The sequence below is a fragment of the Nuphar pumila genome, chromosome 12 (assembly GCF_984573655.1).
Source record: "Nuphar pumila chromosome 12, dmNupPumi1.hap1.1, whole genome shotgun sequence".
In the NCBI taxonomy this organism is placed as follows: domain Eukaryota; kingdom Viridiplantae; phylum Streptophyta; class Magnoliopsida; order Nymphaeales; family Nymphaeaceae; genus Nuphar; species Nuphar pumila.
The window spans coordinates 26,673,300-26,679,299 of record NC_143260.1 but is presented as its reverse complement, the minus strand read 5'-3'; positions in this window follow the sequence as shown (position 1 = coordinate 26,679,299).

Sequence of the window (6,000 nt, the reverse complement as noted above, 5' to 3'; positions counted from 1 at the left end):
CATGAATGCTTGAGTTTATTTTTAATTTCATGATTGTATGGTTAAGAATGGTTACGGAAAATAGCATGCCAAATTTTAGACCACTGCTATTTGTAAAAGTATTTACAAGTATTTTCAAAAAAAAAATTTCTATCGTTTTTTGAGTTTTAAAAATTAGGGTGTTACAATGTTGGACGCGGCTGTGAGGACTGATATTTTTGAGATCCTAGGGGCTACTTGTCTTATTTTAATTTGATATTCATTGATTATTTAATTGTCAACTTAATGGTTTAATATTTAAATGATACTATTTCATATTTCAAATAATTTTTCTAATGGGTGATTGAATGTCAATGTTTTTTTTTTAAATATAATGTGTTCGATAGATTTAACAAAAAATTTAGTTTATTAAATTGATTTTAAAATTAATATTTTTTTTGTTTATTCACATAAATAACAACTTAAGGATTTTATCATTTGGACCCTTTATTCTTGAACTTTGTTCTATGAAGTTGTTAAATGCTGGTGTATGCGCAGGCTGACTCCTTAGAGCTTATTTCGGTTAAGGCAATGTCAATTATGAAAGTCTTAAACTAATTATTTTTTTTATATAAGGGTTCAATCAGATTTGTTAACAGTGGCTTCATACTGAATCTGGTGTTAGGAGGCTAACACAGTGTCTAGTACTTGGTATGGTTAGAAATTATCTGTTGGTGAAATCGTTGCATTTTTATATATTAGAAAAAAATAAATAAATCAACAATATGTTAACCAAAAAGAAAAGTCCTAGTATTTTTGGGTTGAAATTTGTCGAGCCGTTACAGTTGGTAGCAAAGCCTGGGATTGAAAGTCCTTGGTTCACAGTCGTCCATCAATCTGGCATCTAGTTGTAAGTATGTTTCATTAAGACAGTGTGTTTGCATGAAAAAATATTTAAATTTATGAGAATAAAGATAAGATGGACAATGTTTAAATGTAATGTTTTGCATTATAGCTAAGTTGTAGTTAATTTATTGTAGATGGTTCATCGTGGGAACACTTTCAATGGAAATGTTTTCAATGAGACTAAGTCTAGTGATGAGTGGCAGACGCAGAGGGGTTTTGTCATGGACACCTTTAAGAACATTGGTCAGGCCATTCAGGCGCTGGCGTAGAACCAGAATCGTTCAGTTCCTCCTGTGCAGGTTGTTCATCAAAATCCAACCCAGGGTCGGTGACCTGTGAGAAGTTTCTTAAGTTGAAACCACCTACTTTTGTGGGGAGAGTTGATCCCGAAGGTGCAGAGAATTGGCTTGAGATGATCGAGTGAGCTTTTCAAGTTCTACCTATCCCCGACGACAAACAGACAAATTTTGGTACTTACCACTTGAAGGGTGATGCCAGAAAGTGGTGGGACACTGCTCGTACCATATGATTTGCAGGAATGGCTGACATTCTATGGGAGACTTTTCGATGAGCGTTCTTGGAGACTTACTTCCCTCAGCATGTCAGGATCAAGAAGCATATGGAGTTTTTAGAGCTCGAGCATGGAAGTATGAGTTTGGTAGACTACACTACTAAATTATAGAGTTTAGAGGGATACTACCCGATGCTTTTTACTGATGATGAGGCTAGGGCGACTAAATTCGTGAGAGGTTTGAAGGATGAGCTTAGGTATTGGGTCATGACTAGCATGCCCATGACCTTCGCTGATGCGATTAAGAACGCTACAGCCTTGTCAGTGAAGTAGGAGAATTGAAAGAAGGAATTGTTCAAGCAGTAGGAGATCATCGTAGACAGTATCCCGCAAGTGGAAGGAAGTTAATTCCTCCTGCCAAGAGGTAGAAGCAGCATGCAAGGAGAGGTCTGCAACAACCGTCATAACAAATATTCAGGCAGAGGTGTCAGGAGTTCAACAGGGTACACAGTGGATCAATGTGCCCTAATGAGACCACTCTAGACTGCCACAAGAAGTAGGGTGGTGAGGGACGATAGTAGCTTGGGAGGACTTAGCCCCAGCGACAACTGCCACAATAGTAGCAGTCGCACCAGCAGCCACAGCAATAGCAACAGGCTCACCAGCAAAATCATGTGCCAGGACGTATGTACGCAACTACGACAGATCAGATGCAACTGAATGATCTGGTCCAAGGTACGATTCTTATGGCTGGAGAAGTCGTGTTAATCCTTTTGACAATGGGTCTACTCACTCTTTTGTCTCAGTAGATTGTTCTAACCAGTTGAGATTGCCTGTAGAACCACTTATTTTTGCTCTCGATAATCATACCCCATTTAGGAATTTGTGTATTTCTCATATCCGGGATGTCAGTATAGAGTTACAGGGGTAGGTCTTATTTGCCAACCTAGTCTTGCTTGATATGAAGGATTATGATGTCATATTGAGTATGGACTGGTTGTTTGAGTATTATGCCAGTATTTTGTGTTGAGAAGGAAAGGTTGTGATTTCGAGAACAGATGTCCTAGAGATTATGTTCAGGATATCCAGACCTACCATGTGTAGTCATATCATCTCTACAGTGAAGGCTCATAGATATTTGGATAGAGGACACACCGCATTTTTGGTGAGTGTGGTTGGGACAGAGCCTAACATTTCATTGATAGAAGACCTCGAAGTAGTCAAGAAGTTTCCAGACATTTTTTTTTGAAGACCTACCGGGACTTTCGCTAGTCAGAGAGGTGGAGTTTGGTATTGACTTGTTGTCCCGGACAACGCTGATTTTCAAAGTACCTTATTGTATGGCGTCAACTGAGCTCGAAGAACTAAAAAAACAATTACATGAGTTGGTGAATCGGGGATTTGTTAGGCTGAGTGTTTCGCCTTGGTGAGCAATATTTTTATTCGTTAAGAAAAAAAATGGTTTGATGAGGTTATACATAGACTACCGCTTGCTCAACAAAACTGCCATTAAGAATAAATACTTGTTGCCCGGAATCGAGGATTTGTTCGACAAATTGCATAGAGTGAAGATATTTTTTAAAATCGATCTTTGTTCTGACTACCATGAGCTTCGAGTGAAGGATGACGATATTCATAAGATCATTTTTTGATGAGATATGGACACTACGAGTTTGTGGTGATGTCATTCGGGCTTATAAATGCCCCAGCCGCGTTTATGTATTTGATGAATCGAGTGTTTTCTTTCTATCTTGATTCCTTCATTATTGTCTTTATAGATGATATTTTATCATATTCAGAGAGCAGGAAACAACATCGGGTCTAAGTGAGAATTTTGACTCGATGAGGTTATGTTCTTGGGTCATGTGATCTCGAAGAATGGTGTTGTTGTAGACCCTTCTAAGGTAATTGAGTCTTTCTAACCGTTGTTTTAATATAGCGTACTCATAAATTTTATTTTCGCTAAGCAATTTTGAATGATTTTGAAGGTGAATGCAGTCTTAGATTGGGAGCAGTTGAAGAATGTTTGTGACATCCATAGTTTTCTTGGATTAGCAGGCTATCACAGACATTTTATCCAAAACTTCTCATGGATAGCTATGTCGATGATAAAGCTTCTGAAGAAAGGAACCAAGTTTGAGTGGGACACCAAGTGTGTGGAGAGCTTTCAAACTCTGAAGAGGAATCTCATGTCAGCCTCAGTTTTGGCTCTACCATCTGGCAGTGGAGGTTTTGTGGTTTACACTGATGCCTTAGGCACTGGTTTATGATATATTTTGATGCAGCATGAGAAGGTTATTGTGTATGCATCTCGTCAGCTTAAGATTCGTGAGAGAAATTACTTCATTCATGATTTAGAGTTGAAAGCAGTTGTCTTCGCATTGAAGATATGGTGTCACTATTTATATGAAGAGAAGTTCAAGCTATTCTCATATCATAAGAGTCTGAAATACTTGTTCTCATAGAAGGAGCTCAACATGAGGCAGCGGAGATGGTTGGAGTTCATCAAGAACTACGATTTTGCTATCTTTTACCATCCATGGAAGGTCAACATGGTAGCTGATGCGCTTAGTAGGAAGACAGAAAGCATTTCGGCCAATTTGTTGGGAACAGATTGAAAACTGTTGGAAGATTTTGTGGCTTGGTATAACGTCTCTCAAAAATCTAACCTTATTAAAACATTTTCAAACCCAAAATTTAGAGAAAATTTTTAAACTTTTTATTTATTTTAAATATTCACATGATTCTCTAAAGTAATATCCCATAAGTTTGTCTATGGTCACATTCCAATCGTTCCAAATACTAAACGGCCTACCTGAGTGCAAGTGTGAGAGTATATTAGCCTCTTAGTATTAGATTCAGTACGGAATCATCCATAAATACTTCTCGATTGAGAAATTCACATGAGTCTTGAAAGTAATATGCCAACAAGTTCGTCTATGGTCACATTTCAATCGTTCCAAATAGTGGACGGCCCACCTGAGCACAAGCGCGAGTGTATATTAGTCTCTCAGTATTAGATCCAGTATGGAATCATTCATAAACACTACTCGATTGGGTTCATTATTCTGAGGATTCACATGTGAAAAAAGAGAACAAAAATGCAGAAGACAAAATTTATTTAAGGTTTAAGACAGTTGAAGAGTTACGTAAGAATTCAAAAGTTTCAAACCACAAGTATAGCCAATGCGGGAATAAAAAAATAAAATTTAACATTATTCTCATTCCAAAATATTACGACCCTTAAAGTTTAAAGATCCAGACATAAAACTTAAATCCTGACAAGTTTATAACCATCCCAAAGTGTTTGGGTCCTCCAGGAACCTTAATAGGTAAGAGTGGAGCCTTCAGTTACGCAACAACCCTCGATTCGCTTCAATCCTCTACGAGGTTATCTATAAATGTTATAGGGCATCAACCACTTGCCCGTCGAAAACCAAAACTAAACTTTGAGAATACATATCAAGTTGTAATGATGCAATCAAAGTGCAATTCCCATTATTTTTAAAAAAGAGTCAAGAGAATCCACATCAAAACATAAACATGATATTCAATCTCATTTATCATCATTCATTCCATAGCATTCATATTTGTGTAATTCGTATGCATGAAACTCAAACTCATATTATTTTTCAAGCATGGCATTCAACATTACAATCATTCATAACCATGACAAGTGTTCGCATAAATGAATGAAAGTTTACAATTTCTAGCATGCTTCAAAGTGAAGTAATGTGCAACAATGCAAGATAACAAAAACATTCATTTTCTTTATCCTCAAAAGTGCATGCTCATGTCCAACTCATGACTAAGGCATGCATTATCTAAATTATAAATTCACATGTCATTTTTCAGAATATTTATGCACTTTGCATTCAATTATATAAATGGGATATGCCTTAATTCGACCTTTCTTGTGTGTCTCACACACACACAAGCACTTCACATGCAACAACCAAGCACATGGCTTGTATCTGTAGGTCAAATCATATGACCATCATAAACATGTCTTTTTCATTCACATGTAACAAATCATATGCAATAATCATGTAAACTTTAATAGTCTCTACATGTTCATAAAGTAAAATACAATTAGGCATCCATACATGTCATACTATGCAGTTTGGATCTCTATTAACCCAATTTTGGAAAACCCACAAAAAATCACAAGAAACGAATTATACTCCTCCAATTTTATTAGGACTGCCTTTGTATCTCAATAATACAGTCCAAGAAACAGAACTAAAAAAACCATTATAATAAAATGAAGAGATTTTCGAAACTAAACTCTGTCCAAAAAAAATATAAGGCCGATCATGTTAAATATAGAAATTCATCTCGGTTTGAGAAATTTTTTCAAACCTATGGAAAAATCTTTTGACAGGATCTTCTTATATATGTTAGCCTTCACCTAGATTTTTTCAATTTATTTTGATCTATTTTGGTTGAGTTTTTAGAACTATTGAAATTATTGGTCGGAACAGTCCGGCTGACAGGGCACAAAATGTGTGCTTTGTTGCAATAGACATTTCAACCTCAAAATTGATTCAAACGGAACTGAACAAAATTCTAAATTCAAGCCCTAGATGTGTAGAACACTCTAATATGTTTATTTTAATTTATTG